The sequence below is a fragment of the Lissotriton vulgaris genome, chromosome 1_2 (genome assembly GCF_964263255.1).
Source record: "Lissotriton vulgaris chromosome 1_2, aLisVul1.2, whole genome shotgun sequence".
Lineage (NCBI taxonomy): Eukaryota > Metazoa > Chordata > Amphibia > Caudata > Salamandridae > Lissotriton > Lissotriton vulgaris.
The window spans coordinates 354517136-354543949 of NC_141686.1; the positions used below are offsets into that span (position 1 = coordinate 354517136).

Here is a 26814-nt window from a genome sequence, read left to right on the forward strand (position 1 = left end):
GTAGAGGACCTGGAGTGTCTGTAACCAGAGCTCCTGTGGTTCTAGAGTCTGGCAGTACCGCTCCGGTAGGGAGGGTACAGGAGTCCAGAGTGAGGAGTGATTGGGGGAGTTCCCAAGTGGAAGAACCAGTGGGTCAGGGACTACCCAGTTGGGCTAGGTTCCCGTGTGGTGACCATGGTGACACCACTTCTGTTCTGGGGGATCTTCGCGCACTGTCAGGTGGACAGGGAGCGGGAGATCTGCGCCAGACAGACAGTCACACGACACATGGGTCATGTGTCATCCTCAGGGGGATTGTGTGTGAATCCCCAGAAGTCCTGGAGTGCCAGGCAATTGTTCCACCGAAGGTTTTAGACCAGAAGTTGGAAGGCCAGGTTCAGGATCAGCCTGACCTGAAGGGTAGGACGACTGTAACCAGTGTCCTGACCGGTTCTTCTTCCAGAGGAACTTCTCCAGTTGGGAGAGGGCAGACCTCTGGAACGGGGTGCAGAGGGTGGGAGAGCCCACCTCTGACACCGGTGCAACTTGAGGGGTTAAACCCTGGGTTGGAGTGGCGTTGTAAGGGTACCCCTCGCAGGAGGAGGAGGAACCCTAGAAGAAGAGGTAGGGGGAGGAGAGCCTTCCCTGAGACTCCTGGTCCGCCTGAGGGTGTAGACCCTAGGCTGGAGAACCAGTGGCAGTCTAGTCCGGTCTTGCAGACAGGGAGAGTGGAGAATGGCTACTATGTGCCAGGGGTTACTACCCCCCGCTCTGCGAATTGGCAAGGACCGGTGGCACCTGGGTGGCCCAGGGCCTGGTCCTGGCCGCGGACAGCTTGGGAGTACCAGTGGGGTAGCCCAGTTGGTCCAGACAGTGGTTTGAGAAGGAATCCCATGGGTTCACCGTGGCGTAGAACAGGAGGGTGTCCCTGCAGTTGCGGGCCCGCGTCCGTGTTCTATCGCCCCAAGCAGGGACGTCCATCACGGTGGTGATTGTTCTCCCCTGCGTTTTGGCTGGAAGGGGGTTGTGTTGTACTTGGCCCTTATGGCAGGTTCACCCCTAGACTTTTTGCTTGTAATGGTGACCTGGTGGTAGTGATTCTTGGGTTCTGTGCACTTTCACTGTGTCCCAGTGGAAAATGCGTGCGTACTCTGAGTGCATGTGATGAGATAGGCCTGCCCTCCCATAGGAATGCATGGGGAATGTATGTGTCCCTGGTAGTTCCTGATGCGTGGGGTGTACAGGTTCGAATTTGGTATGTGCGAACTCGTGAGAGTGAATGCTTCGCAGTGGTGTGTGTTGCATGAGTGTGTCATATGTAGAAATGCCATCTCCAGGAGTTGGCATATTAGTGTAAAATATGCCTGGCGTGTGATTGGCTGGAGCAGGCTGGTGAGCCTGGCTCCAGGAGTCTGGATGGGTCTGCCCCAGTGGTGAGTGGGAGACTAGCATGCTGATGGCTGGGGAGGAGTGTACCTGTGTCCTGAATGGGCCGGGCTTTTCCCTACACAATGCTGGCTCCGCCCCCTGTGGTGCGACTGATGACCCAAGCCCTGCCAGTGAATAGAGAGGGTGGTTGAGGTAAACAGAGTACTTCAGAACCAGCTGCGACTGGTTTCCCCCCACCCTGCACCTACAGACAAAGGATTTAGGTGTATAAAAATGGGGCTGTGTCCCCACAGAAACTGTTCTCTGCCAGGATCCTACTTGAGGGGGGCTGCTGCTGCTGCTGGGGCCAGGAGGAACCGCCACTTGGACTGCCTCCCTGCCTGGAGGGCCAGTGAGCTGGCCCCTAGCCCAGCCTTGCCCCCCACCTGCCTTGCGGCATTCTAAGGACTTTCTCTGGACTTTGCTTGGGTTTGTGGCTGATTTGGCTAGAAGCGCCTGGAAAGCCCTGTTTCTGCCTTTCAGGAGCACTGGGCCTTGTATCTGCAGCCCGGAGCTGCAGTCCGCCTTCTGGAGGGATTCCCCGGCGTGGGGATCCCCCTTCCGCTTATTTTCGGCGCGGGAGCCCACTCCGCTTATTTTGCCGATTTTTCATATCCTTGGCGAGTGCCCACCTCGCCAGGGACCTGGTGCTGTTTTTGTGCCCCCAAGCGAGGGCCCATCTCGCATTTGTGCCGATCGTGGCACTTCGTTATTTATTTAATTCCCGAGGGAGCCCACTCCTCGAGAATCACCGCCGCAGCCCAGAAAACGTTGCCGGGCCGCTGCCAAGTGCGACCCGGAAGTGCCCGCCTCCCTGCTCGGGGCCGCGCTGCTATTGGCGGACACCCGAGGCAGGAAGCCAGGAAAGCTGCAGCAGGACGTGGCCAGGTCCGGAGCAACCCGGAAGTCCCGTCCCCGCAGGACGAGAGGAGGAGAGCCTTGGAGCCCCGTGTGGCCGCCGGTGAAAATGAGATGACCGGCAGCCTCGCAGAGCGAGTGAGTGGGGCCCGGGGTGGCTTGTGGAAGAGGGGGGCGTCGGGGCACATTGCCGGTGCCCGCCCCCCCGTGTGCTCGCTCCAACCAGTGGGGCATTTCTTTACGTAGAGCCCCGAGAGGCTCAAGGCAGGCACCATATTTGTTTGAAGAGCTCACGAGGCTCTGGGGGCATTACTTGGTCTAGAGCCACGAGAGGCTCTTGGGGGCATTTTTGTATTCAGAGCCCTAAGAGGCTCGAAGTGCCAGATTGTTTATTCAGAGCCCAGCGAGGCTCGAAGGTGCCACATTCGTGTTTGGAGCCCTGAGAGAGGCTCTAGGGGGCAATTAGAGTATTCAGAGCCTGGAAGGCTCCAACGTTGGCCCCAGCACCTTCACACAGCTGTCCAGCACTTTGTGGTCCTGGCGTCCTGGCGTCCTGGATACGAAGGGATCCGATAATCCGCGGATTGAGATGGGCAAAATCCTGGGAGGACCGCATCCCCTTCTATGTGGACGACATACTGCTGTTATTACTTCCCCGAATGTCTCGCTCAAAGCAGTACTTGACATCTTTGCCACCTTTGGCAGATACTCAGGGTACACCATAAACTGGCTCAAGTCAGTTCTATATGTCCTCAAGGGACCCCTCACAGGCTTACCCAGGGGCTGCCCGATACAAATCACCACTCAAGGCTTCAAATACCTTAGCATCTATATCACCGCCAACCCTGCGGAAAGATTCACGAGGAATTTGCTCCCACCTCTGCTGCGACTTAAAAGAGACTGAGCGCTGGCTGCAACTCCCACTCTCACTGCTAGGTAGAGCAGCCCTGTTCATAATAATGTTCCTGCCCCGATTCCTATATGTCCTACAAAACTTGCTAGATTTGGTTCACAAAAGCTGGAAGAGATGGGCCTGATAGACATCTGGAAGGCCATGCACCAACCACTCGGGATTACACAATTACTCCCACTCCCATAAGACATATGCGAGGATAGATTACTTCCTGGACCCCTCTGGTATTGTATCCCATACCTAAATTGACAAAAATTTGCCCCGTTCACTGTCTTACCATGCAGCGGTTGTTCTCATGCTTTCTCTTCCATCCACCTGCCTTCCACCCAAGACTTGGCATCTCCGCTCTTGCATCACCCTGCTGTAGTCCAGCAGATTACCACGTCGCTCAGGGACTTCCTTGACATGAATGACAATCCTGGACCTCGATCACCACTCTCTGGGAAACCCTGAAGGCAGTGATTGGGGGGGGGGGTTTATCGCGCTTACCTCAGCTGATAATAAGATAAGCAGGGACAAGCGGGGCCAACTCTCACAACAGGTCCAAGAACTGAAGCATAGCCCTCAATGGACTGGTGCCCCCCCGGGATCTGGCAAACGCTCGAGGCTGCGCACACTCAGCTGCCCGGCATTGATTTAGACAGAGAAGAACACGGGGTGCTCTGAATGCGACACACCTTTCATGCCCTGGGTAATAGATATGGGAAGCTGCAAGCCAATAGGCTATTGCCCAAGGGCAGTCATCCGGAGTCTCGGTGGTCGGTTCAACTGAGACGGAGCAGACTGAGGACCTGTACATAGCCGAAACATTCCACCAATACAACGCAGACCTCTATGAGGCGCAGGCACTCACCCCGGGAGCCCTTACCTGTTACCTCCGGGAAGCTGCGACCACCAGACTAGCACGATCAGGCTGTGACTCTGGACTCCCATATACGAGTTGAGGAAGTGGTGTCTGCTATCTTCCAGCAAAAGCTGCTTAAATCCTCAGGGCCAAACAGGTTCTCCACGCTTTTTTATAAGACCTTTTGTGCCATCCTGTCTCCCATACTCACCAGAGTCTACAATGCTGTTGGGGTTTGCTCCGTGCTCCACCCGACCATGAGGGGGGCTTCTATCGTCGTCATACCACAGACTGGCAAGGACAAACGTTACTTTGCCTCTTATAGGCCGATTTCCTTATTGCAAGTTGACCTTAAACTGTTCACGGGGATCTTGGTCTCAAGATGGACCCCTCTTCTGCCAGGCTTGATAGATCCAGACCAAGCGGGGTTTGTCCTTAATCACAAATGTGGCGACAATATGAAGAGGCTACTCCATATTATCGATAAGGCACAACGCTTTCGTACAGAACGCATGCTTTTATCTATTGACGCAGAAAAGGCTTTCAATAGGGTTCATTGGCCCTACCTGAGAGAAACCCTTCGGCACTTTGGATTTCCTAATCGGTTTACTCCGTGGGTCTTGAGCAGTTGCACACAGCCCTCTGCAACATTGCGAGTGAATGGTTATACCTCTGCCCCCTTCCCAATCCATAGAGATACGAGACAGGGCTGTCTGCTGCTTCCCCTCCTCTTCGCCCTGTATATGGAGCTGATGGCAGCCGGCAGTCAGGTAAGCAATTAACGTCATCACCCATCTGCTTTAAAAATCTTTGTTGGAAACAATGGCACTCAAGTGAAGCCTTAACGCGGTAAAAGTTAAAAGATTCACTAGTTGGTGAAAATAGAGGTAAATCCGTCCTAGTCCCTACTGAATCTCTGTCTAAACGACATGGCCCAAAACAGCTCAATTAATTTTTTGATCAGACCTCTTAAAAGGAGAATAGAACGTTAAAAGGCCTAAATCACACCCCGTGATGTCGCACTGAGTCATGCCAATTGAAAGATACCATAGTCCATGTGAAAATCGTTTATCTTAAGTCTATGAATCACGTGCAACAGTCTTCAAAGCAGCCTCAGCTGATGCATTCTCTTGATTGCAACAGAATTTTTTCCAGATGAACCTTTCGAGCCCAAAGGGGAAACACTGGACTACCATAAGCCATGAATACAAGCTCAAAGTGTGCCCTCAAAGGTTGGCATAACCTCATCTCTATCTCTAGTTACCACTGAAACCTTCATGAGTCACATTAACATTTTTCAAGAATTCATATTTTACGAAAGCCTTGACAAATGTGTTCATTATTAGGATATTTTGCTTATTCAAGCCTCGTCTTTTATTTGTATTCATTTGGACGTTGTGTTCTTTATTTCTGGACTTTCATTGCTGTTCGGTTGGTTTATGTTGCACATATTTCCCAGAAAGGTTCCCTTGTTGAACATGGCAAGCTTTTAAATGTAAGCTAAAGGTACCCTTAAAGAAAACGTGTTTGTTCTTGTGAATCCCTTTCTTCCTTAATGGTAGGAGTTCAGTGACAACTCACATCAAGACTATGAGCACCCTCCCTTACAGACTCACAATGTCATTCCTTACTCTATGTGTATGTCTTATCACAGAGACCTAGTAAGGTTATGGACAGGAGGGCTCGCTGGAGGTAAGGTTATGGACAGGAGAGCTCGCTGTAGCCTTTCACTTCTTTTTGTTGTGGTGGAATCAACAACCCCAAATAATCCGTGTAACCTATTTCTGGCATAGCCATCATGCATGATGTCTATAAAATCTTTCCATCCTCATGAGTTCTTTGTGGTGCAGCAAATCTATGGGCTAAGGACAGGAACGGTGGTTACCTTGCTCAGTGAGTTCATGTGCATGAATCAGTGTCCTGGAAACGACATGGTGAGATATACTATTAAACAAGCATTGGCATAGCCAATAGGTCTCGCCTTTGGGACCTTATAAGTGTTTAGTTATCCAGCACAATATCCTTGCTGCAACAACATCAAGTGTTGCATGGCTAAACACTTATAAGGTCCCAAAGGCGAGACTTATTGGCTATGTCAATTCTTGTTTGAAGAGTGGACCATGTGAGGTCTTGGTACAAAGTAGGTTTGTGTCCCTGGAACTGTACCCGGCTACTGTCCGTGACCTTTTTAAGAACACGCACTTTCAGCTGGAAATCAAGGACACAGTTGAGGATGTCAGCAGGGGGTGCTGGGGTGGGCCTTTTTTGACTAACGCAGTGAGTGCAGTCATGCTCAATCTCAAAGTTGCAGGGGGCCTCTATGAATCGCCCGGAAGAGGTCACTCACAAAAGAGGTGTTCTTCAGGCCTTCTCCTCCATTTGTGATCCCCCTGATGCGAATGTTATTACGTCAGGAGCGATTGTCCAAATCTTTGTCATGCACCTGAAGGTCCAGGTGGAAGTCTTCGATCTCCTCGTCCCTACTTGTGTCACATGCGTCCAGTGTGTATACCCTGTCCCGAGGGCATCTACATCTCGCCTTACCTCTCTGGCATCCTGAGAGCTCCTTCCTCATGGCTTTTAGGTCCTCACGGATGGGAGCAAAAAGCATTTCTATAAAGGAACGAGTAAGCGGGGCCTCAGCGTCCCTGGTGTCCGTGGACACAGGCGGATCAGGGGCTGGCATAGAGCCCTCGGCATGATAGCTGGAGGCCTTGAAGAGCAAGCCCTTTGCTGAGCAGTCCTTCTTTCCCTTGCTAGCCACCATGTGAGAGGAGTGTAAAGTGAGGCAGTGCAAAGGGTGCTCCGTGGCTCTGTCGAAAAAGTCAACTCCCCCGGCAGTCAGGTAAGCAAGTGTTGTGCGACCAACAGGGCCTCGCTGGAGGCAGTGGCAGGTGATAGGCCCTGGTTATGCACCTTGCAGGGATTCATCTCCATCAATAAGTGGGGTCCTCTTCTCGTCCAGATACAGGGAGGGCTCCCAGGTATACAGTAGTCCAAAAGAACAGCACGGCGTAGATGATCGGTGGTGGGGGGGCCTCCAGACCCCAGCAGCTCAGGCGAGCAATGTCATGCTCATAGACGGGCCCAGGCGTCTCCAGGTCAGGAAGGGTCCACCCCAAAGGTGTACAGGGGCAAGGGCTGCAAGTCTGGTGCCTCTTCCAGGTGACAAGAGGGGAGGGCGGGCAGCATGGAGCACAGCAGTGTGGCCTCCCAAGAGGCAGGTCGCTCCCTCTGATGGAAGTCAATGTGGGCCGTTAGTATGGTATCCTGGACAGGAGGCAAGAGGTGCAGGCCCCCGGGGCCCGGTGTTAGACTGTGCTCCGCTTCCTAGCAGCATGGGCCCCAGCAGTTCGGCAGGTCCTTAGAGCCCAGCAGCGGTTGCAGGCTCCGGGTGCAATGGGTTGCAGCCCCAGCACGGAGAGCAGAGCCATTTGCGTGAGTGTCAGGCTAGAGGTGAAGAGATGAGGGCCCCAGGCCCGGTTGTCAATTGTGCTAACCTTCTCAGCAGCATGGCCCCTCGGACGCCCAGCAGATACCCAGGTTCCTGTAGGGGTTGCAGCCTCCGGGACAAGCTGTTGCTGCATCAACAAAGCGGGAGTGGAATGAAGGCCGTTGAGGAAGGGTGCTCCGTCCGCAATAGCAAAATCAGGATCCTTCGTCAGCGAGGGGGCACCACAGCTCAGCCGGCCGACCCAGGGACGCGGCGCAAGCCGGAGCCCCCTCAAGCGTGCGCAGCCCCTCTTCGAGGAAATCTGGGACCACAGGCTCAGCCAGCCCCCTTTCAGCTCACCTCAGGTCGGCCCCAGCAGCAGAGTCCCTGTCGCAGGGGCAGTGGGAGCAACACCAGTCAGCCAGCACCCTCATACCGCCTCGTAGGCAGGCAGGGCCCTCTTGGAAGGGCCAGCAGGCTGGCACAGACCGACACAGCCTCACCTTCTTCGGCATTGAAGCCACGCCCAGCCTGGGGTTCGCACGCCCCAGTCAATCTGCTGTCTCCTCAGTCCATCTGCTGTCTTGGGCAACGTCTGGGTGCCTTGGTCGGCTAATCAAGTCAGGTGCCGCATTATGAACACTCTCTGTTCCAGCAAATCAAGGCATGGGCGGATGGGCCTTGTCGGCAAGATGGAACAACGAGCTGGCATGTTCTACTCAGCCGTCATCTTAACCACGCTCCCTATCAATGGTTTTAAAGTTGCATGATTGTAATGCATTGGTTTTTATTAACTATGCAATAAACTTAAACTTGAAACAATCTACCTCACTCCACCCCAATCTACCCCACTCTGTTCCAATCTACTCCAATCTATCCCACTCTACTTCAGTCCAATCCATTCCAATTTACCCCACTGTGATATATCCAATTCTTCCCCACTTCAACCACAATCAATCAATCAATCAATCAATCAATCACAGCATTTATATAGCGCACTACTCACCCAGAGGGTCTCAAGGCGCTAAGGGAGGGGGGTCCGCTACTGCTCGAACAGCCAGGTCTTGAGTTGCTTCCTGAAGGTGAGGTGGTCCTGGGTCAGGCGGAGGTGGGTCGGGAGGGAGTTTCAAGTCTTGGCGGCGAGGTAGGAGAAGGACCGTCCCCCTGTGGTGGTTCTTCGGATGCGGGGGACGGCGGCGAGGGCGTGGCCGGTCGATCGAAGCTGGCGTTTGGGAGCGTAGAAGTTGAGGCGGCTGTTGAGGTATCCTGGGCCTTGGTTGTGTAGGGCTTTGTGTGCGTGGGTGAGGAGACGGAAGGTGATTCTCTTGTTGACCGGGAGCCAGTGCAGGTCTCTCAGGTGTCCGGAGATGTGGCTGCGACGGGGGATGTCCAGGATGAGACGTGCTGAGGCGTTCTGGATCCGCTGGAGTCTCTTCTGGAGTTTGGCAGTGGTTCCGGCGTAGAGGGAGTTGCCGTAGTCCAGACGGCTGGTGACGAGGGCCTGGGTGACCGTCTTCCTGGTCTCGGTGGGGATCCACCGGAAGATCTTACGTAGCATGCGCAGGATGTTGAAGCACGACGAGGAGACGGCGTTGACCTGTCTGGTCATGGTGAGGGAGGAGTCCAGGATGAAGCCCAGGTTGCGTGCGTGGTCTGTTGGTTTGGGTGCGTTGCCTAGGGCGGGGGGCCACCAGGAGTCGTCCCAGGCGGAGGGTGAAGATCCCAGGATGAGGACTTCCGTCTTGTCCGAGTTCAGTTTCAGGGGGCTGTTCTTCATCCATTCGGCTACCTCTTTCATCCCTTCGTGGAGGTTGGCTCTGGCGGTGGCGGGGTCGTTGGTGAGGGAGAGGATCAGCTGGGTGTCGTCGGCGTAGGAGATGATGTTGAGGTTGTGCTGGCATGCGATGTCTGCGAGGGGGCTCATGTAGACGTTGAAGAGGGTTGGACTGAGCAAGGAGCCTTGAGGAACGCAGCAGATGACTTCGGTGGCTTCTGATCTGAACGGGGGGAGGCGGACTCTCTGTGTCCTTCCGGCGAGGAAGGAGATGATCCACTCCAGTGCCTTCTCCTGGATTCCGACGTTGCTGAGGCACTGCACTAGTGTACGGTGGCAGACAGTGTCGAAGGCCGCGGAGAGGTCTAGGAGGATGAGGGCTGCTGTTTCTCCGTTGTCAAGCAGGGCTCGGATGTCATCGGTGGCTGCGATCAGGGCGGTCTCGGTGCAGTGGTTGGCCCGAAAGCCAGACTGCGAGAGGTCGAGGGATCCGTTCGTCTCGAGGAAGGTGGCCAGCTGCTTGTTGGCGGTCTTCTCGATGACTTTTGCAGGGAGCGGGAGCAGCGAGATGGGGCGGTAGTTCTTGAGGTCGGTGGGGTCGGCTGATGGCTTCTTAAGTAGAGCGCCGAGTTCGGCGTGCTTCCAGCACTCCGGGAAGATGGCGGTGTTGAAGGAGGTGTTGGGGATGTCCCGCAGGTGGGGTGCGATGACAGCGTCAGCCTTGTTGAAGACGTGGTGAGGGCAAGGGTCGGTCGGAGATCCGTAGTGGATGGAGTTCATCGTGCGGACAGTGTCTTCGGTGCTGATCGGGGTCCAGGCGCGGAGGGTGGTGGTGGGGGGCGGTGGTTCGGTCGTGGCGTGCGTCGGTTGAGTGCTGAAGCTGTTGTGTATGTCCGCGATCTTGTTGTGGAAGTAGGAGGCGAGGGAGTTGCAGAGGTCTTGCGACGGGGTGATGTTGTTGTTTCCGGCGTTGGGGTTGGAGAGCTCTTTCACGATGTTGAAGAGTTCCTTGCTATTGTGTGCGCTGTTGTCCAGTCGTTCCTTGAATGCCGTTTTCTTGGTGGCGCGGATCAGTTGGTGGTGTTTTCGGGTGGCGAGCTTGAGGGCAGTCATGTTCTCTACCTCAATCTAATCTATCAGAACCTATCCCACTCCAATCTACCTCACTCCACTTCACCCAATGTACCTGTTGGACTTGGCCCTTATGGCAGGTTCACCCCTAGACGTTTTGCTTGTAATGGTGACCTGGTGGTAGTGATTTTTGGGTTCTGCGCACTTTCACTGTGTCCCAGTGGAAAGTGCGTGCGCACTCTGAGTGCATGTGATGAGATAGGCCTGCCCTCCCATAGGAATGCATGGGGAATGTATGTGTCCCTGGTAGTTCCTGATGCGTGGGGTGTACAGGTTCGAATTTGGTATGTGCGAACTCGTGAGAGTGAATGCTTTGCAGTGGTGTGTGTTGCATGAGTGTGTCATATGTAGAAATGCCATTTCCAGGAGTTGGCATATTAGTGTAAAATATGCCTGGCGTGTGATTGGCTGGAGCAGGCTGGTGTGCCTGGCTCCAGGAGTCTGGATGTGTCTGCCCCGGTGGTGGGTGGGAGATTAGCATGCTGATGGCTGGGGAGGAGTGTACCTGTGTCCTGAATGGGCTGGGCTTTTCCCTACACAATGCTGGCTCCGCCCCCTGTGGTGCGACTGATGACCCAAGCCCTGCCAGTGAATAGAGAGGGTGGTTGAGGTAAACAGAGTACTTCAGAACCAGCTGCGACTGGTTTCCCCCCATCTTGCACCTACAGACAAAGGATTTAGGTGTATAAAAATGGGGCTGTGTCCCCACAGAAACTGTTCTCTGCCAGGATCCTACTTGAGGGGGGCTGCTGCTGGGGCCAGGAGGAACCGACACTTGGACTGCCTCCCTGCCTGGAGGGCCAGTGAGCTGGCCCCTGGCCCAGCCTTTCCCCCCCCTGCCTTGCGGCATTCTAAGGACTTTCTCTGGACTTTGCTTGGGTTTGTGGTTGATTTGGCTAGAAGCGCCTGGAAAGCGCTGTTTCTGCCTTTCAGGAGCACTGGGCCTTGTATCTGCAGCCCGGAGCTGCAGTCCGCCTTCTGGAGGGATTCCCCGGCGTGGGGATCCCCCTTCCGCTTATTTTCGGCGCGGGAGCCCACTCCGCTTATTTTGCCGATTTTTCATATCCTTGGCGAGTGCCCACCTCGCCAGGGACCTGGTGCTGTTTTTGTGCCCCCAAGCGAGTGCCCACCTCGCATTTGTGCCACTCGTGGCACTTCGTTATTTATTTAATTCCCGAGGGAGCCCACTCCTCGAGAATCACTGCCGCAGCCCAGAAAACGTTGCCGGGCCGCTGCCAAGTGCGACCCGGAAGTGCCCGCCTCCCTGCTCGGGGCCGCGCTGCTATTGGCGGACACCCGAGGCAGGAAGCCAGGCAAGCTGCAGCAGGACGTGGCCAGGTCTGGAGCAACCCGGAAGTCCCGCCCCCGCAGGATGAGAGGAGGAGAGCCTTGGAGCCCCGTGTGGCCGCCGGTGAAAATGAGACGACCGGCAGCCTCGCAGAGCGGGTGAGTGGGGCCCGGGGTGGCTTGTGGAAGAGGGGGGCGTCGGGGCACATTGCCGGTGCCCGCCCCCCCCGTGTGCTCGCTCCAACCAGGGGGACATTTGGTTTCTGCAGAGCCTGTGAGGCTCCCACATCGTGTTCGCCCCACCAGTCCGAGGGGGGGGTTGTGTGTGAATGAATGGTGTGTGGCACTAGGCAAGTGAGTGTGAGTTCTCTGGGATAGGGAACTTGCTGAACCTTTGTGAATTGTGTACTCCTGTGTTAAGCTCAGACCCATAGGTTCCCTGTGTAATCTTTTCTCTAGAACGTCCGCCAGAATGGAGCCTGCTTTTGATTTCTGTGATCTGTTTGGATACAGTATGGGAGAGTTGGTAAGGTTCTGTGAAGAGAGAGACATAGGGGTGGATGAGTCAGACACTCAGCCCGAACTTAGGAGCAGCCTGATCCTATGGCAAAAGGGTCAGTGGGATCTTGAGCGCAGTGAGGAAAGGGCCCGGGTCTCACACCATGAGGGTAGTTGGTCTGAGGGGAGCCCTGAAGAGTCTGAGGAGGAGGAAGAAAATGATAGCACAGGGACGCCAGCAGATAGTGAGGACCCCATAGATAGGGAGTCCCTTGCTGGGTCCAGCGTAGGAGGCAGCGCCTCATCCCTTTCCCTGTCCCCAGAGGAGTTGGAGGATAGGAGGAGAGAAAGGGAGCACCAGCTGGCTTTAGAGAAGCTCAAGTTAGAGCATGCCCAGGCTATGGCACAGCTTGGCGTTAGAAAGCAACAGCTGGAGACTGAGAGGGTCTTAGCGCAGGAAAGGATAGAGGAGGCTGAGAGGGCCTCTACCAGAGGCAAAGTAGCTCTGGAGGGTGGACTATCCCCTGCGCGCAGTTTTAATTTTCTGGGCTCCCCAGGGAGGGTTGAGTCCAGTGGTGGCAGCTATTTAAATCTCAGTGTGGAAAGTCCCACTCCCAGTTCCCCAAGTCTGGTACCTGTTTCCCCAGAGGAGGAGTTAAGGTTGAAATTCAGGGGCAGTAGGAAGCTGCCTCACCAGTCGTGGGAGGAGTTTGAGGATGAATGTTGTGGGACACTGTTTGATTGGGTGCAGGTTCACACGAGAGATGATTTTGAAGTCTTGTTTGATCTGATTGTCAAAGAGCACCTGCTCAGTTGTTGTTCTCCAGGGTTGCGCACACACCTGTTGGGGTGTGGATTGTCTGACGCATGTGAGCTTGCAGATGAAGCAGACCGCTGGGAGAGTGCTAGAGGTTCTCTAGAGTCATTAGGGAGTGACTCCAAAAGTAGTGGTGCAGGTATCTTCCAGCCCAGCGTGGTGGAAGAGGCTCAGTGTAGCCCAGCTAGGTCCCAGGATAGCGAGGAGGGTGTAGGGGCTTACTGCCTGACTCAGTGGAGCAGGAGTAAGGGGGAGACCGAGGGTCCCCAGACGCCCGAAACCCTACCTCAGGACTTGGATGGTTTCTGTAGGGAACACAAGGTTGGGGACCTAGGCTGTCCTGTTAGTCCATTTGAGGAAGATCTCCTAGTGAGTAGAGGACCTGGAGTGTCTGTAACCAGAGCTCCTGTGGTTCTAGAGTCTGGCAGTACCGCTCCGGTAGGGAGGGTACAGGAGTCCAGAGTGAGGAGTGATTGGGGGAGTTCCCAAGTGGAAGAACCAGTGGGTCAGGGACTACCCAGTTGGGCTAGGTTCCCGTGTGGTGACCATGGTGACACCACTTCTGTTCTGGGGGATCTTCGCGCACTGTCAGGTGGACAGGGAGCGGGAGATCTGCGCCAGACAGACAGTCACACGACACATGGGTCATGTGTCATCCTCAGGGGGATTGTGTGTGAATCCCCAGAAGTCCTGGAGTGCCAGGCAATTGTTCCACCGAAGGTTTTAGACCAGAGGTTGGAAGGCCAGGTTCAGGATCAGCCTGACCTGAAGGGTAGGACGACTGTAACCAGTGTCCTGACCGGTTCTTCTTCCAGAGGAACTTCTCCAGTTGGGAGAGGGCAGACCTCTGGAACGGGGTGCAGAGGGTGGTAGAGCCCACCTCTGACCCCGGTGCAACTTGAGGGGTTAAACCCTGGGTTGGAGTGGCGTTGTAAGGGTACCCCTCGCAGGAGGAGGAGGAACCCTAGAAGAAGAGGTAGGGGGAGGAGAGCCTTCCCTGAGACTCCTGGTCCGCCTGAGGGTGTAGACCCTAGGCTGGAGAACCAGTGGCAGTCTAGTCCGGTCTTGCAGACAGGGAGAGTGGAGAATGGCTACTATGTGCCAGGGGTTACTACCCCCCGCTCTGCGAATTGGCAAGGACCGGTGGCACCTGGGTGGCCCAGGGCCTGGTCCTGGCCGCGGACAGCTTGGGAGTACCAGTGGGGTAGCCCAGTTGGTCCAGACAGTGGTTTGAGAAGGAATCCCATGGGTTCACCGTAGCGTAGAACAGGAGGGTGTCCCTGCAGTTGCGGGCCCGCGTCCGTGTTCTATCGCCCCAAGCAGGGAAGTCCATCACGGTGGTGATTGTTCTCCCCTGCGTTTTGGCTGGAAGGGGGTTGTGTTGTACTTGGCCCTTATGGCAGGTTCACCCCTAGACATTTTGCTTGTAATGGTGACCTGGTGGTAGTGATTCTTGGGTTCTGCGCACTTTCACTGTGTCCCAGTGGAAAGTGCGTGCGTACTCTGAGTGCATGTGATGAGATAGGCCTGCCCTCCCATAGGAATGCATGGGGAATGTATGTGTCCCTGGTAGTTCCTGATGCGTGGGGTGTACAGGTTCGAATTTGGTATGTGCGAACTCGTGAGAGTGAATGCTTCGCAGTGGTGTGTGTTGCAGGAGTGTGTCATATGTAGAAATGCCATTTCCAGGAGTTGGCATATTAGTGTAAAATATGCCTGGCGTGTGATTGGCTGGAGCAGGCTGGTGAGCCTGGCTCCAGGAGTCTGGATGGGTCTGCCCCGGTGGTGAGTGGGAGACTAGCATGCTGATGGCTGGGGAGGAGTGTACCTGTGTCCTGAATGGGCTGGGCTTTTCCCTACACAATGCTGGCTCCGCCCCCTGTGGTGCGACTGATGACCCAAGCCCTGCCAGTGAATAGAGAGGGTGGTTGAGGTAAACAGAGTACTTCAGAACCAGCTGCGACTGGTTTCCCCCCACCCTGCACCTACAGACAAAGGATTTAGGTGTATAAAAATGGGGCTGTGTCTCCACAGAAACTGTTCTCTGCCAGGATCCTACTTGAGGGGGGCTGCTGCTGCTGCTGGGGCCAGAGGAACCCCCACTTGGACTGCCTCCCTGCCTGGAGGGCCAGTGAGCTGGCCCCTAGCCCAGCCTTGCCCCCCCCTGCCTTGCGGCATTCTAAGGACTTTCTCTGGACTTTGCTTGGGTTTGTGGCTGATTTGGCTAGAAGCGCCTGGAAAGCGCTGTTTCTGCCTTTCAGGAGCACTGGGCCTTGTATCTGCAGCCCGGAGCTGCAGTCCGCCTTCTGGAGGGATTCCCCGGCGTGGGGATCCCCCTTCCGCTTATTTTCGGCGCGGGAGCCCACTCCGCTTATTTTGCCGATTTTTCATATCCTTGGCGAGTGCCCACCTCGCCAGGGACCTGGTGCTGTTTTTGTGCCCCCAAGCGAGGGCCCACCTCGCATTTGTGCCGCTCGTGGCACTTCGTTATTTATTTAATTCCAGAGGGAGCCCACTCCTGGAGAATCACCGCCGCAGCCCAGAAAACGTTGCCGGGCCGCTGCCAAGTGCGACCCGGAAGTGCCCGCCTCCCTGCTCGGGGCCGCGCTGCTATTGGCGGACACCCGAGGCAGGAAGCCAGGAAAGCTGCAGCAGGACGTGGCCAGGTCCGGAGCAACCCGGAAGTCCCGTCCCCGCAGGACGAGAGGAGGAGAGCCTTGGAGCCCCGTGTGGCCGCCGGTGAAAATGAGATGACCGGCAGCCTCGCAGAGCGAGTGAGTGGGGCCCGGGGTGGCTTGTGGAAGAGGGGGGCGTCGGGGCACATTGCCGGTGCCCGCCCCCCGTGTGCTCGCTCCAACCAGTGGGGCATTTCTTTACGTGGAGCCCCGAGAGGCTCAAGGCAGGCACCACATTTGTGTGAAGAGCTCACGAGGCTCTGGGGGCATTACTTGGTCTAGAGCCACGAGAGGCTCTTGGGGGCATTTTTGTATTTAGAGCCCTGAGAGGCTCGAAGTGCCAGATTGTTTATTCAGAGCCCAGCGAGGCTCAAAGGTGCCACATTCGTTTTTGGAGCCCTGAGAGAGGCTCTAGGGGGCAATTAGAGTATTCAGAGCCTGGAAGGCTCCAACGTTGGCCCCAGCACCTTCACACAGCTGCCCAGCACTTTGTGGGCAGCTGCCACGTTTAGGCCCCCTGACATTGGGACACAGGGACAGTCACAGGTGGTGACTAATGTGAGTTCTGGCGCATTTATGATTTATGGGCCAATGTGATTACTTCGCAATTGTTATTGCTACACCTCTGAATGTTTTTAGGCATCATGTGTTTTCTCCCCTGCACCTCTGAATGTGTTTTTATGCATCATGTGTCTTGTTCTACACCGCTGAATTGTTTTATGCATCATGTGCCTTGCTCTTACACCGCTGAATGTATTTTGTGCATCATGTGTTATCTGCACCTCTGAATGTGTCTAGGCGTCATGTGTTTTGTTCCCAGGTCTATACCCCTAAATGTATGGTGATATTTAGTTGGTTGTTTTCTCTTAGTACAGGTGGTGCTAGTGAGGTCCTGGTTCCCTGCGTGACCTGTTCCTAAGGCGGTTAGGATTGCGTAGGTGGTACTTACCTTTACCAGTAGTTACTGGTTGTGTGCTTTATGTTCTATTTTCTTGCTACAGTGATTTATTATTATATGTTCTAAGTGCTAATTCTACCTAGTGCTAAGTTCTAAAAGTGCTGATTCCTGACAGTGGTCCATGTGGCCCTGTCTTGTACATATCCCCTGTAAATACTGCCCGTGCCTGTTGGCACATTGTAAAGTGTGTGTTTTATCTAATGTGTTTTGGTGTAATACAAAGGCTATTTTTATATATAACCTTGTGTGGAGTTTCCTTTGTGGTGGGCCTTGGGTGTTGTTGCTGGGGTGCGTGCGCAAATACTTAACTCACATCGCCTCCAAGTGTAGCCTTGCTGCTCGCGCCACGTTACCTAGAGGGTGAGTAGGGGCTATCTTGGCGTGTAACTCCCTTGCCCTGACTTAGGAGTGGTGGTCTCTGACTGACTTTGGCGAAAGCCCTGGCAAGCCAGGGATCCCATTTCTAACAGTACGTAACTCCACTTCATCCAATCCACCCCACTCAACTTCACCCAATCTAGCCCACTCCACTTCACCCAATCTAGCCCATTCCATCCAACTACAGTCCACCTAACCAACCCCACTCCACACTAATCTTCCTCACACCACTCCACTCCACTGTATCCAAATCCACTCCACCTCACTCCAATCTACCCCACTTCACTCTACCCAAATCTACCCCACTCCAGTCCGATCTAACCAACTCCATATCACTCCACTCCACTCCACTCCACTCCACTCCAATCTACCCTACCCCACTCTACCCCAAACTATCCTATTCCAATCTACTCCATCCAATATGGCCCACTCCAACCTCCCCTCTCAAATCTACTGCACCCCACTCCAATCTACCCCACTTCACTCTACCCAAGTCTACTCCACTCCAGTCCAATCTAACCCGTCCCAGCCACTATAATCTACCCTACTCCACTCCACCCCAAACTACCCTATTCAAATTTACTCCATCCAATATGCCCCACGCCAACATATCCCTCTCAAATCTACTCCACCCCAATTTATTGCACCCAAAACCAATCTAACCCACTCCAATCTACCCCATCTCCTTCCAATCTACTCCACATGAGACCACTCCATCCAACTCCACTCCAATCTACCCCACTCCAAACAGCCCCACTGTACCACACTCTATTTCCCTCTACCCAATTTACCCCACTCCACTCCAATCTACCACATACCGCTCAAATCTACACCACTCCAATCTAACCCACTCCACCCCACTTCAATCTACCCTACCTCACTCCACTCCAAACTAACCGAGTTCAATCCGCCCCACTCAAATCTGCCCCAATCTACTCCTCTCCATTCTACCCCACCCTGACCCAATCTATCCCAACCTAACCCAATCTACCCCACCCCCTCCCAGTCTACCCCACACCACTCTATACAGCTCCACTCCAATTTACTCCACTCCAATCAACCCCATTATACCATACTCCAATCTACTCCATTCCAGTCTACCATACTCTATTCTAATCTACCTCAATCCACCTGAGTCTACTCCACTCCAATCCACTCTTCCCAAATCTAAACTACTCCAAACTACACCACTCCACTCCACACCAATCTACCCCACTCCCCTCATTTCAATTTACCCCACTCCAATCCATAACACTCATTTACCCAACTCCCCCACTCTAATCTACCTCAATCCACCCAATCTACCTCCACACCAATCTACCACATTCAACTCTACCTCACTTGACTCCAATATATCCTAATCTACCCTACGCCGAGCCACAAACTTTTAGCCATGCCGAACAGTAGCCACACTGATGTACATAATGGCTAAAATGAATTGCCAAAGTCAATAGCTCTTGTATAAGTGAGACCTATTGGCTTTGCCAATGCTTGTTTTCAGTGTTTTGTTTCCCGTTTCCATAATATACACATGTAACAGTTCCCAGCGGCCAACTACAACCAGGTACAGGCGTTCAGCTGTGCCTGGGGAGGCTGTGTATCTCTTTTTGTACTATGGACGTTTTTAAAGTGTTTTTTAGTGTATGATTTTTCTTAAAACTGATTGATGTTTTATTGGTGTGTGTAAGGATTACCTTTTTAATTTTCTTTATCTTGCTCATTATTGTCAGGCCCCGTCATGGTCCACCCCAGCTTCGCCGATTGTGTGGAGGGTGGGCTCCCTCTACGTCTCTGTCCAGCGGGCCTACGCATTTCAGGATGGGCTCTGGGCGGCGGGACTAGCCCTGCGATCTCCCGCACTTCAGATGAGGAGACCGCGACCGCGCAGCGGGCGTTCCGCTGGCATGCCAAAGACGCGCCTAAGGCAATCCCATCTGCGCCTGTCCACGCCTGGATGGTGCCAGACACCAGACATGCTGCCGGTTTTACCAAAGGTAAGCTTACCTATTCCTCGGGTAATCTCCTGGCTATTAGGAATGCTTTGCGCCCCTGGAACCACACTTTATGCTTACTTCCAGAGAGCCCTTTTTGTTGCTTACACTGTGGGTTTAATTCCTGGGCACTGACCCTACCCCCTCCTCCTTCATGTTTTAATAATAACATCAAACTTTTAAGCCTCACCTGTCGTTCCTTAGTCAAACATCACTCCCATGTCTATGATCTGCTATTTGAGGAATCTCCTGATGCTCTTTTCTTAACTGAGACTTGGTTATCTGCTGAATCGGAGTCCGTGCTAGGTTTGGCCCTCCCTCAGGGCTTTAACATTGTGACCCTCAATAGAGAGTCTAGAGGGGGTGGTATCACAGTGGTCTTTAAATCTTGCAATACCAGTACCTTCGGTAAAGAGACTCTGGTTGATGTGAGTGCGCACGCCTTGGGCTCTCACTTGACGCCTGATACACCATGTCAGGGCTACTGATATACCGTCCGCCTGGACCTTCTAAAGTGTTTAAGGCGGCGCTAGTGGATACTGTCAATATCTTGGCTAACACCTGGTGTCTGTGCCCCCGAATGAGGAGGGCACGATCGGGCGGGCGCTCCTTTCGTTTAATGGCTGACAAACTTTGGAGCACTCTGCCACTATCCATCCGTGCCATGAATAATTATCTGGCCTTCCGTAAGGCCATCAAAACTCACCTTTTCCCTTCGCTTTAGTGTCTCTCTTTTGCCATCAGCCTCCATGTTTCTGCTTCAGCGCTGGGACGCCTCTTTGCTGAGGCAGCTGTGCGCTCTACAAAACTTGCTAACATAACAGGGGGATTCACTGCAGGGCCAGGCATCTTTTAACTTTTTAAAAAATGTTTAGGAATTTGCGCACACTCTCTTGGGCTTCACAGACCTGGCTGTAGGAACCCGCCGCTCTGTAAAATGTACTAAAATGAAGCACACTATGTTGAGTGTGAGAGATCCCCAAAAGGCATTTGTTGTACTCACAGAGGCAATAAATGAGACACACACGAGAATAAAGTCAAGACCAATTTGTAAACATAACATTGATTTTCATATAATTTTTAAGACCGTAAAGACAGTTCTTTAAAGACTATTATTATTAAATTATATGCGCAACTACGCACCACAAGAAACAATGGGGAAAATGCAGAATATTGGACAGAAATTGAGTCAACGCTTTCATGAAGCTCACCTTCACGTTGTAGATCGAGGTTGGGACCAGCAACAGAAGTACAGTAGCGTCCTGGATCATCCAGGAGCAGTGGTGCTGAAAACGAAGGGGGCCACTTGAAAAACCACTGCACAGATGGACTTCAGGTAAGTCCGGTGGTTCTCCTTAGACGGAGGAGGTCGCAAGGGTCTGTGAACTACAGGAGCAGGGCTAGTTGGTAGCTGCTGGGTCCGGGTGCAGAGCACTCATGTCAGCCAGGCATAGTGCATCTGGAGGTCCTCGCAGTCAGGATCAGACAACTTGGAGAGGCGATCTCAGGACAGTTGGGCCATTCAGGAAGTCGGCCTGGGTATCTTGGCGTCCCTTGACGGGTGCTTGGTTCTGGTACTTTACGAGTCCAGAGTGGAGTCCTCTTCTCTCCGGTACCCCAAGTATTGGTGCGCCACGGCTGCGATATGTCATGGAGCTTCCAACCTTGGTAGGGAGGCAGATCTGCGTTGAGGTCGTCAGGGAGCAGTATGTCAACCAAACGGGCACATGGGATCAGTGTCTGCGGTACGCAGGAGAGCGATATTTCACTCAAAGGTAGCTTCAGGGAGATTTCTCGCAGGCTGGAGGTGCTCCAGGGTTCTTGGAGTCCTTTCAGGTTTCCGTACGATATAGCAGCAGCGATTATAGAGTCCTTATGGCAGCAGACAGGGTTTGGCTCATTTTTCTTCTGCAGCAGGGCTTCGGTCCTCGATTGGTGGGTCTTCTTTGACGTGGTCTTCTCTTGCCTGTTGAATCAGCTGTTCAGGTCTCGGGATTCCACCTAAATACTAAATTGAGGGGATTTACAAGGGGAGGCAGGTGGTAGCCAAGGGGCTACTTATGTTTAGAGTGTCTAAACTCGCTAGTGACCACCACCCTGGCCCCGATAGGAGGTTTTCTCACCATCTCAAGATGGTGGAATTTCAGGAGAGAGGTTATCCTCGCCTACCCTACCCTAAAGGTGGTGTAGGCTACGTGGGGACCCTCCTCCTCACCTAACTAATTTTACTGCCAAAAGTGGAGGAAAGAGGGTTTACCTCAGTCACTATCTGAAGGTTCCTGGGTTGGATTTAAAAGGCAGCATTTCCTTTGAAGCTTCCCACCCAGGAAGACCCTCCTGCCCTGGAGGAGGTGTGAAGCACCTCCGCCCAGAGCAGGCTTTGTTCCGGTATCTGGAGCGCTGGCTTGTTATTTGGGCCAATTGGCAGCGCAGAGTCTTGTCTGCTTCACCTGGTAAAAGTAAACATAACACTACCAGTCTTAACAGGTCCTGGTATGTTTACTTCCGCTAAAAGCTGGGCTCAAAACTGACATATGTCTATTTTGTTTGAATGTTTAACATACAAGTGATATATAAAACGAGGAGGGCAAGGATGTTGATTCGGTATTTCCGCTCCAAAATAAAATTCTTATTGTTGTTAATAATGGTGTCATTTTTGGAAATACTGATATTTTGACATTGACCTTGAAAAATGGGGATTTACTTCAGGAATTGCTATTATTGCGGCGCACACATTTGTGTGGCAATTCTCCATTTTCATCTGATTTCTAACCCAGAGACTTCCCCATTTTTAGTGCGTAAAGATGCTGGGGGACGGGTAAACACAAACAGGAGATTATTCTGTCCATTCAGCCGGTAACTTGTGATGGCCGAATCCTGATTACCACAGCAGAGAAAAACAGGAGCGTCTTTTACCCCCCATGAACGGACATGAAGACAGGCACAGCAGCCCCAGCTCTGTAGCACCATCAGCCCTCACCCACCCAGCACCTCTCTGGCGTTGCAGGATTTCATGCCCTTACCTGCCCAGGTTCTGTATGGGCCTCTGGTGCTGCAGCGCTCCTAGCCCTCCTAGCCCTCGACCCGGGGTGGCCCTGGTCTGACTGACGCTATGGCACCCCTAGTTCTCACCCCAGCCATCACCTCTCGCTGCAGAACCCTTGATAAAACACCCACACAGGCTGGCACCTCTTGCACTGCTACATCCTCACCTGAACTCTCAACCGGGCCAGGGCTTCTCCAGCGCTGCAGTCCCCTAGAAATCATCTTGTGCGGCACCTCCCAGCACTGAAGCACCCTGAACTTTCAGCCAAGCCAGCACCTCCCTATATCACTTTAGCAACCCTAATATTCACCTTATGCGGCTCCTCTCTAGCACTGCAGAACCCCAAACTCTCGCCCAGGTCAGCAGTTCTCAGGCACGGCAGCACCCACAACCGTCACCTAAGCCTGCACTGCAGCACACAGCCTCAGCACTCTCAGGTTCCACCTAATCCAGCACAGCGGAATCTCTCTTCTCTAGTATTTCAGCAGCCATGGCCGCCATCAAGGGTGGCGCCTCTCTGGCTTGGCAGTATTCGGAGCTTCGACATCAAGCACCCCTCTAGTGCCCCAGCACCTCTGGATACTGCTGCCCTTCTGGCAGAAAACTGGAAGTACTCCGGAGGTCAAGCATACCCCCACTGCCCCCCCACCCCTCGCCCCCACTGGTAAAGAAAAAGCGTCATGATTGGGAGCCACGGCCAACTGGCTATTTTTTCAAGGGAGCCACAGGTCAAAAAAGTTTGGGAACCACTGGACTCGTGGCTTGATTTGAAGCCCACAAAAAACACACTTTTCAAATACTCAACTTCACAGACATATGGATTTCATGAGTAACATTTATTGTAATTTCGTTCAGACTTTATTCTGTAGATCTATTAATAGCTTTTTCAATGGGAATTAAATGGAAAATGGCACTTGGCCACCCACTTGACAGACGAACATAACACTAGCCAAGCCAAACCCAAATAGTTTTGTGCAGATTCACTGCACTGTCCCAAAGTTATTATATGTTCATATATTTATATTACATGGGATTCTGTAATCCCAGTATAAAAGGCAGTCTCATAGGGCCAGATGTACGACTGTAATTTGCGGTTGCAAAGGGGATTTTGGCCTCTTTGCGACTGCAAAATAGGTCTGCCCAATGTACTAACCCTATTTCGCGAGCCGCTACTCGATTAGTGGCTCGCAAAATGGGGTTAGGAAGGGCCGTGCCAAGGGAGTTCCTTCCTAATAGCGAGTCTAAAACCTATGTATGTAAATGTAAATGTAAAATGTAAATGTATTGGCATTTATATAGCGCACTACTTACCCGTAGGGTCCCAAGGCGCTTCGACCGCTGCAAAACCCTTCCTGGCTTCCCTGAGAGATGGTCCCTTAATGGGTATCTCCAGGGTGAGACCAGGCATCCCCGGCGGTCTGGTGGGGCCGTTAGTGAAGATGAGGCAAGCTAATGCCCAGAGTTGCCGAGTGTGATCGCTGATCAGAGTGGGCACCGAGGCGAGAGAATTATCGAGTCCGCTGACCCTGGTCCAGAAACCTGCCGCGCCGGGAATCGAACCCTGGTCCCGAGCCGTCCTCTGCTCTCGGGTCTGCCGCCTCTAACCAGTGAGCCACACTACTTCACTGTATGAATGTTGTGCGACCGCAAAGCACCGTAAAGCACTCGCAAACGGGAAGGGGTCCCCAAGGGACCCCTTCTCCTTTGTGAATGGATGCACAAATATGTTTTAAGGGCAGGAAGTGGTCCCAGAGAAACTGAAAAGTTTAATTTTCCTTTTTTAAATGCATCCCGTTTTCCTTTAAGGAACGCGGGCTGCATTTTTTTAAAAACTGCTTTGTTGACAAAGCAGTCCCAGACATGTTGGTCTGCTGACCCCAGCAGGCCACCATCCCTGGGAGTGCCAGCCATTCCCAGTGGCTTCGCAAATTGTGACAGCCTCATTAATATTCATGAAGCATGCAATTTGCGACCCCATTGTCTGAGACAATGTTGTACGTTGGGATTTGCGACTCTCCCTAATTTCTTTATAATCAGCAACTTGTGACGCAGCAAGTCGCTGATTAAAAAGACAAGACATCAGAACTCGACTATTATAAGTTATTACCGTCGAGTTCCGAGGTCAATGCCTGCTGCAAGAGCCAGCAGACAGGGTGAATGGCAGGTAAGGTCATGAAACATGTTAGAAATGGGGGTCTCTAGTTGGCAATGGCTGGCGCCAATGTCCAAATAGGGACCCTTCTTCCTAAGCCAGGGAAAGTGGCCTACCCCCTTTGACAACCCCTGCTCAACCCTGTGGTAACGTAGCACGAGCAGTTAGGCCTATCGCAGAGGCAGTGTGTGAAGCATTTATGACCATGAACAATAAGGCAGTAACGACACCACAAAAGAACACAACTCAAGTAGGTATAGAAAAATAATATCTGTATCGAAGGTTTACCTCAAGACTCTCAAAGCATTTTAACAAGCTAAAATGCATTTAAACCAGTAGGGACTCAAAAAAGGCAATAACATATTCACCAGACATGACACTGACTGAGTACAAGGCTGGGGCCTACGCGACCCGTTTTGCACCAGATACCTGTAGTTCAAAGGAGACACAGCACGCAGCTTCTCGAAGAAGCGGAGACGGTGACAGGAGGACTCCCAGCGACCATAAGTCTTGGCTGCAGGGGTCCGCAATGTGCACCCACAATGATTCGGGCACTCGGGGACAGGCGGGCTCTCATTGGAAGCAGCACGCGGCTGCGGCGGCCCGGGCTGGTGGTAGAAATGATTCTCGTCTTGCAGCTCCGTGGGGGGCACACAGCGGCAGCAGCTCTCTCTTAGCTGCAGCAGCCCACGAGACAATAGCGACAATCCTTGACAATGGTGAACAAGATGTGGGCACACAGCGGCGGCAGCTCCCCCTTCTCTGCCCACAGGACAAATCACGATGAGGCAACATTGGCAAACGTGCGGGCGCTCAGCGGCAGCAGCTCTCTTAGCTGCGGCAGCCCACAGAACGAATCACGATGTTACAAAGTTGGCGAAGGTGCGGGCACTCCGGGGCAGCAGCTCTCTCTTAGCTACGGTGGCCCACAAGGCAAAGGATGGTCTCGACCAGGCTGGCACAACGGTGGGCACTCAGCGGCTACAGTGCTCTCTTAGCTGCAGGGGGCCACACAGGTTCCGCGAATGTTCTGAAGGTTCAAATTCAGGCGGGCTCTCAGCGACGACAGCTCCCTCTTAGCTGCAGCTGCCCACACAGATTCAGTGAAGGCTCCCAGTCCGCATTCCTCACAGTAGAACCTGAGGATCCAGATTGCTCGAGGGAGGCCTCACCTACAAGCATAATTCCTCAAACAGGAATTCCAACAGCTGACGGGGTGAAGTCTAATGTCCCTGAGACTTCGGCAGGAGGCGCTCTCGATTCAGGCCCTAAGGTAGTTTCTTCAGCAAGCTTGGTGAAAGTTTCAAAAGTCCTTTCCTCTGTTCACTTGGAAAGAGTTTTGTCTTGACATCCAGAAGGAACACACCTGGACAAGGTTCCGGGGCAGTGTTTTATACCTAAAAAGTCTTTGTTCTCTAAAGGCACAAATCACTCAATCCAGTCAGAACCAGTATGGTGGGGTCGGGGAGCTATTGGTTTATGAGGCAATGCCCTGCCCTTTCAGAATGACAGGATGCAGGGGTCTGCTATCAGACACCCAGTGGGGAGTGGAGCCATCATTCACCTTGCCAGGCACGGCCCTGCTCAGATCAAAGAGTCACCCTCCCCATGCTCTGAATACCGATCTCTCTCTCTCCAGCCAGGTCTGACCCAGCTGGCCCTGCTGCTCCAAAACCAGACGGCCAATACACATACTAGCAAAGCCTACAGGAAAGATCAGGCAAGGAAATACAGCGTTTCCAGAAGAGCCATTTTCGAACATGGGATATATAAAGGGTTCTTACAAAAAGGTGTATCTCAATGTCCTTAGCATAAACATATCAAACTCGAAGTTACTATCAGGTTCTGGGGGTTAGACAGGATTATAGAAAATAATCGTCAACCTGCACATTCTGGCCTATGAGAACGGATAGCTTCACGATAGTAACAGTGAAATGGAGGGTAACTCGCTATTAGAATATGCTACACAGACCTAGGCATTATGGTTATCCTAATTCATACAGTCATCTTTACACAGGAGCATTCGTGCTGTAGTGGCACGGCGCCCAGAGCCTCTAAATCCAGCCAACATAAAAGATAGGAAGCGAAAAGAGGAAGGGAGACCCACGCCAATGATGCCAGGTCTAACAAAACATGATTGAAGCAGCTGTTTAAACCAACAAATGGAACGTTGATTTTCTTTCTTCATCTATATTTTGCTAGCATACTGTGACAAACAGAAAGAACATGCTTATTTATTCAACTCCTTAGATAGAGGAAAGGTGGAATCGTGGAATCTTTCTGCATGTTTCTACATGTTCCGAGGTACTGCAGCTTTTTTTATGACTTGTACTGAACTGTTTCTAATATCCCACAGGTTTTTGATGTGTTTAATTCTGCACTAGAGGCTTTATTTTTATTCTTCATGTTTGCAAACATGTTTGCTCTTTCATATGAAAGAGCTACGCAACAAGGTTTTAAGTGGTTTGTGGGAAAGGTGATGGTGTGAACATATATTATATGAGATAAAGTACCACCTGGCACACATTATAAGATTACTGCAAGTCACCTCAGAGTCCCATAACCTTATAAAGTAACTCTGCCTTCGGCTGCGATCCTCTATATAGTTATGGAACTCCTCGCTGACATGCAATATCCTTATAATGTGTGGCC

General features: G+C 52.7%; 1 protein-coding gene across 1 annotated transcript in view; it reads right to left on the reverse strand.

The window, feature by feature from the left end:
• The window catches only part of LOC147736800 (uncharacterized), a 433099-nt gene that overhangs the window by 340946 nt on the left and 65339 nt on the right, over positions 1–26814 (reverse strand).